Genomic DNA, 11974 nt, shown 5'->3' with positions numbered 1-11974 from the left:
AAAAAAAAAAAAAAAAAAAGAAGAAGAAAGAGTCAGTTTACATAACATAAAACGTAACATTTTAGCTGTCTTTGAGCTGCCCATCAGTGGCACCTAAGTATTCAGTACCCTGCATCTATCACCACTCTCAACATCCCTGTCAGTGGCTTCCCCTGCTCCTCCTGATCTTTGTAGCCCCAACTGGCCACTAATCTGCTTTGTCCAGGAATTTACCTGCTCTGGGTGTACTTGATGCTGATGAGACCATAGGTAGATGGTCCTTGTGTCTGTCTTCTTTCACCTTGCGCAGTGTTTCTGAGATCTCCGTGCAGTGGTGGCAAGCAGCACGAAATTCTTCTGTTAGGTTTGAATGCCTCTGACTCTCTGGCACACACACACCACATTTTGCCCACTGATCTATTGATCACTCGGGTTTGTACTCCCTTCAACTTTGGTGAACGGCAGGGCCCACAACAGTCTTGTACAGACTTACCCGTTGGAACACTTGTTTTTCAGTTGCGTGTGTGCCACCTGGAATCAGGACAGCAGCTGCACCCTCTCACGTGCATCAGCACTGCACCAGGGAGAGCATTTCTTCCCTTCCCTTCCCTTCCAACGTTATTACTGGGTGTGTGCACACACTTAAGCACACATGCACAGATGCATGTAGACAGGCTAGAGGCCAATGTCACATGACTTTCTCAATTGTTCTCTGTGTTTTGTTTTGTTTTGTTTTTAATTAAAAAAATTTAAGGGAGAGCTTGAACACAGTCTGCACCCCAACTTCGCATCCCAAACCACACACTAAGCATTTGAGGTACCCATGTTTGGGGAAACCCTAGGAACAGCCTGTGACGAATAAAACGGATGAGCCTCACCCAGGGAAAAGCAATTACATGACCATAATATGGTATTTCCTCTGCCAGGTGTACTCCACTACATTTTTTGGTATAGAATCTCAATTGAACCCGAGGCTCTCCAGTTCTGTAGACTGACTGCCAGCAAACTAGAGGGATCTTCCTACCTCTCCCATCCCAGCACCGAGATTACAGAGGAGGATTGAGGAGGCAGTGCCTATCTGCTAAGGGTGGCCATTGAGGGTTAATCCTGTTCCTTGTCTCTGAGTATTCCCCCGGTCTACTGTAATGTGAGCAGCCTCGGCGTAGCTTCAGCTGCCACAATCTCACCCGTGGAGGTGGACTGAAACCCTCTCACACTGTGGCCCAAAATAAACCTTTTCTCCCTGAAGCTTTTTCTGTCTGCTACTGTGCTCACATTTAAAGCAAAGGGATGAAATGTAAGCCATGCCTGGTAACATACACTTTTAGCCTCAGCACTAAGGAGACAGAAGCAAGCAGATCTCTGTGAATTCAAGGTCAGGTGGGGTTACACAGTGAAACTCTACTGTGCCCGTGTGTGTGCTCACGTGTGCACACACACACACACACATACACCGACATGTACGTTGTAAGAATGTTCTTTTTGTGTATGTGTGGGATGGGTTGAGACAGGGTCTCATTGTGTATCTGAGGCTGGCTTCAAGCTTCCTATGTCTCTCAGATTAGCTTCAATTATTATTATTATTATTATTATTAATTTGTTGTTGAGAAACTGTTGTTCAGCCTTAAAAGGTGCTGGGCTTGTGGCACTATACTCATTTATGGGGCACTGGGTATGAACCCGGTTTTCATGCATGCTAATGCCAGCCCTCTACCAGTGGAGCTTCAGTCTGGCTAGTTTTTGGTTTTTTGAGACTGTTCTCACTATAAAGCCTTAGCTTGCCTGGACCTTTTTTTGATCAAGCCGATCTTGAATATACGCCTCTACCCTCCGTACTGTTCATTATATAATTTTATTCAAATTATAAACTTTCATCAGCTACATAACACACAAATGTTGTCTCCCATTCTGTAGGTTGTCTTTATGCCTTGTTTTTGGTGGAGGTGTAGTTGTGGCTGTTAGAAACAAAGAATAATCTCGCCCCTCCCTCTCCCAGGCCTCCGGGCTCCAGAGTCCGCCTCCCGCCCGACCTTTTGGCCCCGCCTCCGCGCGCCCCGCCTCTCGCCAGCCCACTCAGGTCGTCGTTTCATCCCCACTCCGCCTGCCTCTAGGCTGTCGCTCCGCCCCTCCCAGACCCCGCCCCATCTGGCCCTTTCCCCAAGCCACGCCCCGAAACATCTCCGCCCCCGGCTCGCCCTGCCTCCCTGGAGCCCTCCCGGCCCGCGCGCGCGGCCAGAGCAGACCTCCCGGCTCGACTGGCGGCGCGGGCGGCGGTAAGTGCGGCCCTGCTGGGTTCCCGGTGGGGAACACCAGATTCGGGGCGCTGGGCGCGGGGCGGCATCGGAGGCGGGGGTCGGGCTTTGCCACCTGCCTAGAGTCCCGGGGCGCCGCATTCTCTTCGGGCAGGGACCCGGGGTGGCGCGCTCTGGGCGGGATTGAGGGCGAGGGGTTCCAGCAGTGCTCCGGTTGTGTTTGGTTCTCAGTCTCGGACTACCCAGCTTCCATCGGAACCTCATCAAATGATGCTCCTCGGACTTATAGGAAAAGGCGCGACTTTTTTTTAGTAACCTTTAGTATCTAAGTTGCTATTTGGAGAACATACTCAGAAAGCAAAAGCGAATAGATAGAAAGTAGGATAACTTTCCAGATGCTCTTTAGCTGTTCCGGGCCCACGCGTCTTTTGCTTTTATCCCTGTGAGTTTCACCCGGGTTCTCAGACGAGTACGAGCGTATCGGAGAGCAGGGGAACTTCAGGATCGCGGAGTCTGGAGCCCAGGCGAAGGAGGACGTGACCCCCGCCTGTCTGCCAGCCCGGTTCTTGCTTCCCAGTGGTTTCCAGGTCAGTGTGGGTCCGGACGATGCTCTAGATCGTCATTCGGTGTTGTGCCCACAGCTTTCCTTTCAGGTTTAAGAGGAAGAGATGTGAGGGAAGCATGGGTGTGTTTTAGAAAGGGTCGTTTGGACATTCCCTACCTAATACTTTGTCGGGTTTGTGCTTCCGGAGAGCGAAGCTGATGTCATTCTCTGTTGAACTGAGCGGTAGTCATTGGGAAATAGTTTGTGGAAGTCACGAGGCTCTCTAAGCTCATCCGCTTCTTGCTGTTTTGAGCCGGTCTTATGTAGCCCAGGCTAGCATCCCAACTCCATATGTAGCTAAGGCTGTGGTCTTGAACTCCTGGACTTTCTGCCTCTACAGTGTTGAGATTACAGGGTTGTGCCACGGAGCGGCTCCTCCAGCCTTTTCTGAATTAAACTGTCCTCCCCTGAGGATGGTGAGCTGAAGCTGGTTCAGGGACTCCTGGTCTGTATATTGGAGTCCTTTGAAGGAAAAATCATTTCTACCAGTAGGTGCTTGCCTGCTCTTCCGGCCCTCGCTCCAGCCTTCTGAGATTGGCTCTTTTAAAGAAGAACTAATGCAGAGAGAAAGGCTGTAGAGAAAGGAGCTGAGTGGTATCTGTAATTCCTCCAGCGACTGGCTCTATCAGTTGGATCAGGATCCAGAGGGTGTGTCGCTTGCCTTGCCTGACCTAGAATAACACCCATACTGCATCTGACTCTCTTCTCAGCCAATCCTTGCTCTGCCTTCTAAAGGTGTTCAGGCCAGCTCAGAAATATTTGTTGTAGATCTACTGTGGGAGAGGCCCATTGTCCTTTCTCCTATTCCACTAAAAGCATTAATAATGAATGGTTTTATTCCTGCCTGAAAAAATAGCCTTATGATAGTTTACTGATTCAAGTGACCCAGTGATTGCTCTCAGATCTACCCAGTGCCTTGAGTCTCGAAAATACTAGACTGAAGTAGCTCCCTGCCTTTGGCGGATACATTCCTTTGTCCTTCAATACTTTTATGGTCTTGGCCATAGGAAGGGAAAGGGCTACTACCCCTTGTCCTTTGAAAATGCTGAAAAAATGGCTCCTGGCCCTGAGTGGCTTATGCTATGGGTGAAAAGCAGGTGTGCTGTTGAAAAGTTGAGAGCTTAGCTCAGAATCCCAGCTTAGGCAATTGGGAGATGTTCCTAGACAGGGAAAGTTGTATGGGGGAGCCGAGGTCTGAGCACACTGCACGTAAGCAGAAAGGTCTCAGCAGAGCTGCAGCAGAGGTGTAGACAAGTGCAGGATGGAGCACAGTAAGAGCCAAACGGGCTGGCCATAGGCAGTTCCTGCTTTCCTGCCTTCCTTTAACCCAGTCATCCCTACTGATGTCGCCATGGCCTCATGCTGAAGTGAGAATGGGCAGGGCCCCCTCCCCCACTTTAGTTTTTCCTGCAAGTTTCCCTGAAGCTCTGGTGAGGGTGGAAAGCAGGAGGAAGCCCCGGGAGTCTTGGCACCAGTCATTTGTATTTTGTTTGTTTTGGCTTTCGGCCGCCATGAAAATGCCCCGGGAACCAGGTGGCTTATATCCACAGGTAAACAGACCCTGCTCTGTGTGTTGGTCTCAGCAGCCCATTTGGCCACCCATGGCTGACTCTGAACTTGAGTGCTGTTTACCTGCTGTGGAATTGGAGTTGGAGGTCAAGTGCTGCTTCTGGGGTTCTCAAAACTTCATTTTATTGTTGAGCATTCATTGACAGTCTAGAGAGTGATGACAGCATTGAGATTGTCACTTGACTACAGGTCTTTGAGAATTGTGTGTCATTTTATTAGGTTTGTAGACAAGAAGGTATGGCCCCTGTTTCAACATCCTAAGAGTCACATCCAACTAACAAAAGACACGTTAGAACGAAGACCTTGAGACATGGTTTGTTTGTACACAGATGGTGGGGCTGAAGCCAGTCTTTCTGCTCAATCTTTTTGGCCCTCTGTAAATTTCATTCTCCCGGAGATGGGGCGGGACTCCAAGGTTTTAACAGCTATGATCAGGAGAGGGAAAGATGGCCTTTCCTCTCCCTCTTCCTTACTTTAAAGCATGTGTATGGGGGAGGGGAGAGATTCCTTGCTGCTCTTTTAGAGGACCTGAGTTTGCTACCCACCGTCCTTGTCAGGCAGGTCAGAACTGCCTGAAACTCTCGCTCCAGAGGATCTGATGCCGTCTTCTGGCCTGTCTGGGCACTGCACTCATGTGCACATACCCACATCTGGACTCATAACTCATACATCTAATTAAAAATAAAAATGAAACTTAAAAAGTTTTAGGTGCAGGTGTACATATGTGGAGTCTAGAGGGCAACTTCAGAGCTTTGGGTCATGTTAGGGGTACTGCCCATCTCTTTTGAAGCAGGATCTCTCATGGGAGCTCACCATTGAGCTCACCCAGACTCACTGGCTGGCTCGTGAGTACCAGAGACTGTGGCATCTGTCTCCCCAGTGCTGGGATTACAAGCATATGCCACTATGTCTAGCTTTTTCTCTAGATCTCGGAGATTATATTCTTGGTCCTTAGGCCAGCACCGTTGCAGCCAGGTGGCTCCTGCAGGGTTCAAATAATGGCTCCCAGTTATGACAGCCTTGGAGAGCAGTCCAAGTCCTTCACCTGCCCATAGGGAGGGGAGGCGGGAAGACATCAGAGGGAGACAGTGCTTCTGAGACCCAGGCAGTGTCCGTTCCTGGTCATAATCACTAATATGATGAGTGTCATCCTTAGCAGTTTCATTGCCTGCGTTCCAGTAGGTTAATCATTCATTGGGCAACAACTGCCCACCTATTCCAATCCTTGTAGGGCATTAACTCCTGGGGTCAAGCCTAGCAGATATGCCCAGGCTCTGACATCATCACTGACATCACTCACACTGGAGAATCCTGCAACCAAGTTACAAAAAAGAATTGTGTTGGGTCTCATTTTCCCTGAGGTGCATCTGGCCTCCAGGACATAGGTTGGATGAACCTGGAAGGCCCCAGAAAACCAGTGGTAAAGAACTTAAGCCATTTGGCCCATGGAGCCTCTTGAGCGACCCCAAGTCTCAGAGTTTAGTGTGAGCTGGACATGGCCCCACAAGCCTCTCATTCCAGCCCTCAGGAAGTTGAGACCAGACTCAAGAAACCAAACTAGCAAACCTACAACAGCAGCAGATTTCAGTCCCAATTCCAGTGAAATTTATAGACCATGTCCTGATATTTAAATATGCGTGTGTGTATGTGTGTGTGTTTGTGTGTGTGTATGTATGAGATCTCAGAGCTCCCCCTGCCTCAGCCTCTGTAGTGCTGGGATTAAAGACATGCACCACCACTGCTTAAAATATTTACTTAACTACCAGTAGAACGGGCAGGATTGCTCAGAAGGAAGACACTCGATGCCAAGTCTTATGAATTGAGTTTAACCCTCAAAATCCTTGTAAAGGCAGGCCAGACCTGGCTTCCGTAACTTGCTCTATGACCTCTATGCTTGTACTATGGCATATGTGTATGCATGAGCACATACACACAAACTAAAATATAATCTTAAAATTAAAAATAAACAGTAGAACCCAGCAGGATTTCCGGAAACATGGGAAGTGAAATCAGGCATAATTGGAGCAAGCATGCGCAGCAGCGATGGCTTCCTTGGTTGGGTGGTTCTCTCCTCTCCCAGTGAGCCTGCCCTTTTCCTGATCGCCTGGTTCAGGCTTATGGATGCTGTTCATGGGGGAGACTGGAATGTGGTTTCACCAGGATCCCCAGGGAAGTGGTGTACATTATTGTAGGGCGCAGCTCTACTCGCTGTGGAAGCGGTTTTCCATTCCACAAATCAGTGTAATTTGTAGTTGTGCTGTATTTGAACCTTGTGGTAACTTTATCTTTGCCTTGTGGGACACACGAGCCTACAGAAACCACTGAGATTCAGAAGATGGAGTTTGGAAACATTTCTGTGAAATATTTTACCAAGTTACCAACAGTCCCCCCCCTCCAGCACGCCCCCCGAGGTATAGATCAAGTCTGTCAGGGTGGACAGACACCACCCAGCAAATGCCGTTTCTTAAGCCCGAGGGTCTGACGGGCTCATTTGTCTAGTCTGTCCTTCCTTCTCTGAAGTGTTTCAGAAACGCCATTCTTTCTCCTTGTTTGGCCGTCAGTCATCTCCAAGTTATATTTCATTACGGTGCTACACAGTTTTTGTATTTTACAGATGAACTTAAGAATGTCTAATCTCATGGACATACAGTTCTAGGTTCAGCACAGCCCTACTCCTTTATGCACAGATTACCCTAAGGGATATTTAGGGATATTTTGCTCCCCTCTTCCAAGACCTCAAAGATCAGATTGTTTGGCCTTCTCAGCTGGTTTTCTTTCTTGTTTACAAACTAGGCCATTTTCTCAGGCTTGCTTCCATCTGCATGCCAGCTCCTCTCTGCATGCCAGCTCCTCTCTGCCATACTGCAGTCATTTCTGTGATCTGTGCTACCCAGCCTTGTGTTTCCTTTCCAGGGCCAGGGCAGCCGGGCTGTGGGCACATGAGTGGAAATGAAAGATTCTTTTTCTGCAAGAACTGATTTTAGAGGATTACTTTGGTGGTAAAAAGCTGCTTTATCTCTGTGAAGGCCTTGCCCTTTTGGGTGTTGATCTGATACCTAAATCTAGAAAGCCCTTCACTCTACTCAGGAGAGCCTGTCTGGAGCCTGTATTTTTCACAGCATGTCCCACCCACATGTGGCTGAGAAGCAAGTGGGGAGAGGGGCTGGGAACTGCGTTTAGTTTGGAGGTGCCTTTGAAAACCATTCTTTTGCTGAAATTCTGGGATCTCTTCCCTCTTGAGTTTATTTTAAACTTTTTTCCTTCCCTTTTTGAGACGGGTGGTCTCATGTAGCCCAGGTTGGCCTCTTACTCCCCAAGTCTGGCTAAGTTTGAACTCCTAGTCATCCTGGCCCCACCTCTTACGTGCTGGAATTACAGGAATAGATCACTAAGCCTTGCTGCTTTTATTTTATTACAGGAGTGTGCGCACCCGTGTGTGTGTGTGTGTGTGTGTGTGTGTGTGTGTGTGTGTGTGTGGTGTGGGGGGGGTATGCATGTGTATATTCCTGTTCGCTTGTGTGTGGGTGCATATGTATGTGGGTGAGTGTGTCCACCCAAAGTTGTTCTTAGATTTCTTCCTCAATTTTAACTATGTTAACTATTGAGTCCTGTGCTGAACCCAGAGTTGCCCATTGGCTAGGCTAGCTAGCCAGCTGCCCCACCCCCAACCCCTATGTCTGACTCTGGAATGCTGGGATTACAGGCCTTCTTCACACTTGCATGACAAGTCTCTATCCACTGAGACATCTCTTCAGTTCTTATTCATCTTTTCTTTTCTTTTAAAAAAAAAATTATTATTTTAAACAGGGTCTCTCTTTTATGTAGCTTTGGCTGTCCTAGAACTTACTATGTAGACCAGGCTGGCCTCAAACTCATTGAGATCCATCTGCCTTTGCTTCCCAAGAGTTGTGATTACAGGTATTAAGTCATCCTATCTGGCCTAAAGAAAATGTCTTTCAAATTAAATTAAATTTTATATTTCACATATCAGTATTTTTGCCTGCATGTTTGTCTATACACAGCTTGAATGCCTGATGTCCACATAATTCAGAAGATGATGTCAGATCCCCTGGAAGTAGAGTTACAGACTGTTTTAAGTGCCATATTGGTGCTGGAAATGCAGTTCAGGTGGCCCTTGCCCCAGAGGAGCACAGTGTGGTCTCCCTGCAGAAACAGAACCTGCCTAGATCGGGAAGCAAGTAGGGCCCAGGAGGCAGTCTTGTGTCACCAAGACTGTGTGCGGACCGCTCTGGGAAGTAGGATGAGCCTGGAGAGGATGCTGGATGCATGATCCTAAGTCTTAGTAAAGGCCTCATTCCCAAAGCTACTTAGCTGGTTGCCTACCACCATTGGAGTCTGTGAGCTGGGCTAGGAAGTAGATGTGACTCCCCAGCCTCTCGAATATTAGGGAGTTGTTAGATACAGGCTTCAGGGACCTTGTGGCTGGACCCCTCCCTTCTGGTAAACAGACTTGAAAAGCCAGGACTCTGATTACTCATGGAGGAATGGGCCTGAGTCCTATCTTTGGCCCTGAAGAGCCATCAAAGATAACTACCTGATGCTGGTTCCAGGATTCTAAACCACTTGGAACACTGGCTAGCTGGATTGAATCAATATCTCAATCTCAATCTCAATCCCCCCCCCCCCCCCCCCCCCCGTCTAATGTATTCCAAGCTGACTTTATCATCCTTCCTCCATCTCCTGAGTTCTGAGATTAAAGATCTTTGCCCCTGGGTTAGCTAGGAGGTTCTGATAACAGAGCACTTAACACTGCAGTCCACACGGGCCTGTCAGTCACTCGGACAGCAGAGTGCTCAGGAAAACCTGCTGCTGGTTCTGGAGCAGGCAAGGCAGCCCATCTAGTAAAGGTTCTTGCCGTACAAACCTTGAGACCTGAGTTTCATACCTGAAACCCACATAAAGTGGAAGTGGAGAACTGACTGCAGAGAGTTGGCCTCTGACCTCCACACCAATTCCTTGTCCCGTCCATGAATATTAAAAAAAATTTTTTAAAAGGTGTTTATTCTAAAGATTTCAGAATAAGTTGGGTGTGGTAGTGCATACCTGTAATCCCAGTAGTGGGGAATCAGAGACAGAAGTATTAATGAAAGTTTATGACCAGCCTGGCTTATGTAGCAAGAGTGTTTTAAAATAAAAATATTAAGAAAGGAAAAAGAATACAAAGCTTGCAGAAGTGGGGTGTGGCCTCCATGGTCACTGCCAATCTGTTCTTGTCCAAGGATGCTCTGTCTATGAGAGGTTCTGCTTGCCTTCTGGACTACACTCTGTCTTGTCTGAGTTCTTTTTCATTTTTAAAATATTTATCTTGTGTGTATGTATGTATGTATGCATTATGTATGTAATGTATGTATATATTGTATGTGTGTGTGTATGTATGTATGTATGCATTATGTATGTATTATGTATGTAATATATGTATATATTGTTTGTATGTGTGTGTGTATGTATGATGTATGTATGTGTGTGAGCACATGTGTGTGTGGCTCAGGCTGGTTGCAGACTTGCTAGGATTGTGTGTGCCATAATGCTGGATACTCAGCAGAATAATTGCAAGGGAGATCTTGAGACCCTAGGAGACTAAAGATCCCGATGGCAAGAGCAGATGGCCACTCTGGCTTCTGTCACTCTCAGGAAGTACGGGGCAGGAACAGCCTTTCTTCCGCAGGAGGAAATATTTACACATAATTTACACTGACGGAAGAAAAATCACAAGAGAGAAACAGGCAACGTCTAGAAACTTAGACCTATTCTCTAGACCGAGTGCTGGGAGGACAGTGGATCTGTGCAACAGGTGACAAAGCAGCCTGTGACAAAGTCCATCCACATGTGGCATTGACTTTTGGCCATCTTTCCTATGTTGTAAGTGGAGCCATTCTGGTGAGGAAGTTCCTGGAAGAAGGACGGGACAACCGAGTCCTTCAGAATGCTCCTGCTGTCTGTTCCCTGGGGAAAGGCAGTCCTGCAACTCTTAAGCCAAAGAATATAGTCTATAGGCCAATGATCTGTGCTTTGGGGTTAAGTCTTCCTTCCTTTCTTTCTTTCTTTCTTTCTTTCTTTCTTTCTTTCTTTCTTTCTTTCTTTCTTTCTTTCTTTCTTAATTTCTTTCTTTTTTTTTATTTTTTATTTTTGTTTGTTTGTTTGTTTTTGGTTTTCTGAGACAGGGTTTCTCTGTATAGCCCTGGCTGTCCTGGAACTCATTTTGTAGACCAGGCTGGCCTCGAACTCAGAAATCTGCCTGCCTCTGCCTCCCAAGTGCTGCGATTAAAGGCGTGCGCCACCACTGCAGGACTTTTTTGTTTGTTTGTTTGTTTTTTGAGGTCTTTTTATTTATGTGTGTGCGTGCGCGCACATGCACATGCGTGCTCTTAGAGGCCCACAGAGGACATGGAATCTCCTGGAACTGGAATTGTAGAGGGTTGTGAGCTGCTAGATGTGTGCTGGGAACAGCAGTCTGTCTCTCACGAGGGCAGTAGTGTCTTAACAGCTGAGCCGACTCTCCAGCTCTGAAGTTTTCTTTTCTTTCCTCTGAGATGTAGCCTCATGTAGCCCAGGTTGGCCTCAGATCTTCTGGGCAGCTAGTTGAGAGTGACTGCACCTAATGAGTATTGGAGTCACAGACTTGCACCACCAGGTTTCTGGACATCCAACCTATGGTTTCATGTGTGCCAGGCAGTCACCCTTCCAACCAAGCTGCTGGGGTCCAGGTCCTTGGAAATGCCATAGCAGCAAGTTGGAGGTAGTGGTGGGACTCTGCTGTGGCCCCTGGAGTTGCAAGGAATGAATAGAACCAAAACCGTAGACAGACCCTCTCTTTCCTTTCTCCCTGTCTCTCCATTCCCCAGATTCTCCCAGATTTATAGGAAACAGATTTATGGGGTCAGCTTTAGAAGAAAAGTTACAATACTGTTTTTGGAACTGGAGAGATGACTCAGGTTAAGAGCACTGGCTACACTCAGAATATTTGGTAACATCTGGAGGCATTTTTTTTATTTTCACAGATGAGGAGAGGGGAGGTATCATGCCTGTGTAGAGTCAGGGATGATGTTAAATGTCCTACAGTGTGGACAGATCCTCAAAGGATCAGTTCCCAGCATCACCAGTGCTAAAGTTGAGATCTGTGCCGTTAAGCTTCCTTAGTGTATGGTTAAAGGGCATAAGGAGATAGGGAGCTTTTGTTGGTGTTGTGGTGGTCAGACAGTTTTATATATTTCAGATTAATTTTGGTCATTTTCCACTCTCCCATTGTCCTCCTTCATCCTCCGCCCTCTCCTGCTAATACCTGTCTCTTAAACACTGTAGGCCACACATAAAAATAAGACATGGAGGGAAAAGGGAAGGAGCTCTTGCTGGAGCACAGGATGGGACACAGGAAAACTCCTTTTAAAAGTTTTTATGGTCAGCATACAAAATACTGAGTTTGACATTTTCATGCAGGCATATTCATTGCCTTGTTCATATTCACTTCCTGCCAACTTCCTCTCCCCATCCCTCTCCCTTCAGCCCCTCCTCCATCTCTCCTCCCCTCCCTTCCCTCCCCAGCCTCTTCCCA

The 11974-nt window shown here is 47.4% G+C and overlaps 1 protein-coding gene across 3 annotated transcripts in view; it reads left to right on the top strand.

Annotated features, from left to right (window-relative positions):
• Litaf (lipopolysaccharide induced TNF factor) overlaps positions 1-11974 on the top strand; it is a 46541-nt gene that overhangs the window by 7537 nt on the left and 27030 nt on the right. Inside the window, exon 1 of one of the 3 annotated variants that reach the window (XM_021209449.1) lies at positions 2182-2252. The exons of 1 other annotated variant lie outside the window; for it this stretch is intronic. The gene's annotated coding sequence lies outside the window, so the exon portion shown is untranslated. Of the gene's footprint in view, positions 1-2181; positions 2253-2797; positions 2819-11974 lie in introns of those variants that run through there. One more of the 3 variants, XM_029544717.1, reaches the window with a different exon arrangement.

Source organism: Mus pahari, chromosome 12 (genome assembly GCF_900095145.1).
Source record: "Mus pahari chromosome 12, PAHARI_EIJ_v1.1, whole genome shotgun sequence".
Lineage (NCBI taxonomy): Eukaryota > Metazoa > Chordata > Mammalia > Rodentia > Muridae > Mus > Mus pahari.
This window is presented reverse-complemented; position numbering and strand designations above follow the sequence as displayed.